This window comes from Budorcas taxicolor, chromosome 14 (assembly GCF_023091745.1).
Source record: "Budorcas taxicolor isolate Tak-1 chromosome 14, Takin1.1, whole genome shotgun sequence".
In the NCBI taxonomy this organism is placed as follows: domain Eukaryota; kingdom Metazoa; phylum Chordata; class Mammalia; order Artiodactyla; family Bovidae; genus Budorcas; species Budorcas taxicolor.
Window position 1 is genome coordinate 31,909,646 of NC_068923.1, and position 1,478 is coordinate 31,911,123.

The 1,478-nt window shown below is 38.5% G+C and overlaps 1 non-coding gene across 1 annotated transcript; it reads right to left on the bottom strand.

Moving 5' to 3' along the window:
- Positions 1-301: 301 nt before the first annotated feature.
- Positions 302-374, bottom strand: TRNAM-CAU (transfer RNA methionine (anticodon CAU)). The gene has a single exon. It is a non-coding gene; the product is annotated as a tRNA-Met (tRNA).
- Positions 375-1,478: the final 1,104 nt, after the last annotated feature.

The following is a 1,478-nucleotide window of genomic DNA, read 5'->3' on the forward strand; positions in this document are numbered from 1 at the left end:
TTTCTCCTACAAAAGGTATTTAGTTTTATGCCCAATTTATATTTTATAATTTCAAGCCATGGAGCATTTCCTTTATGAGATGATGTCTTTAATGAAATGTATGACATAAATTTTGAAATCTAGTGATAATTGCAACATTCAGTTGGCTTCTCCTTTGATATTTGCCACCCCTTCACTTTCATTTTTAATATTATTAATTAATATTTGTCAAAACAAGTAAAGTTACTAAGAGGAATGTAAAATTGCTGAAAGAAAATTATTCTGAAAATTCTCTTAGGAAGTGATGAAGGCAAAACACAACTGCCCCCTCTGAGGTTTGAACTCAGAACCTTCAGATTATGAGACTGATGCACTGCCTACTGCACTAAGGAGGCAAGTTAAGAGCACAGTACTCTGTGGACCTCCTCACAAACAGGCATTTTCCTTTGAAGCCTGAAAACTGGTAGAATATTAGAATCATCAATTTTTGTATTGCTTTCAAAGTACATCTCAACAATTGGCTCAAACTGTCTTTCAAAATTGAAGCTGCTTTAATTATACAGAATTTTCTAGTATAGAGACACAATATACCAAGATAAAGTTAACCAGTGTTTTTATATGTGTGCTCAGTTGAGTCCAACTCTTTGGACCCTATGGATGTTGGCCCGCTTGGAATTCTCCAGGCAAGAATACTGAAGTGGGTTGCCATTTCCTCCTGCAAGGGATCTTCCTGACCCAGGGATTGAACCCATATCTCCTATGGCCATTGCAGGAGCATTCTTTACCACTGAGCCACCTGGGAAGCCCTCCTTTTATGTGACTTTCTCTTATATTAGGGCTTCTGTTGTGGCTCAGCTGGTAAAGAATCTGCCTGAAGTGTGGGAGACTTGGGTTCGATTCCTGGGTTTGGAAAAAAGGCTAGTCAATTCAGTATTCTGGCCTAGAAAACTCCATGGACTGTATAGCCCATTGGGTTGCAAAAAGTCAGACAGGACTGAGTGACTTTCACTTTCACTTTCTTTTCTATTAAGCTTCTTGCCCTTAAAGATCCAGGAAAGGAAATGGTAGGAATATTTTGGAAGAGGGTGGATTGCAAAATGTTGCTTATTGTCCTGATATTTAATATAATTTAACTGAGAAGAATATAGCTGCATTTTGTTCTGGCAAACAACAGCATTTTCTTGAAGACCTGTAACAGGCATTGCTACCATGCTTCTAGCTGAACAACCATGCCATTCCAAGCAGGTCACATAAGGTGATTTCTGCAACCTTCTAAAGCTATTAGTAGTTTTGAATGATTTTTCCATGAAAATCTCTGCTTCCCTACTGACTAGTTATGATGAAAAGAAACTGCTTGTAGTCCTAGTAGGTGAAAGAATCAACTAGGTGTGAAATCTAAGCACCCAGAACAAAGAGACACAGGCTGGCAAACCTGGGTGGAGTGAGGGAGTTTATTTTTAATATCTCTGTAGGGCCATTTGTGTCTTAGATGTAAGCAC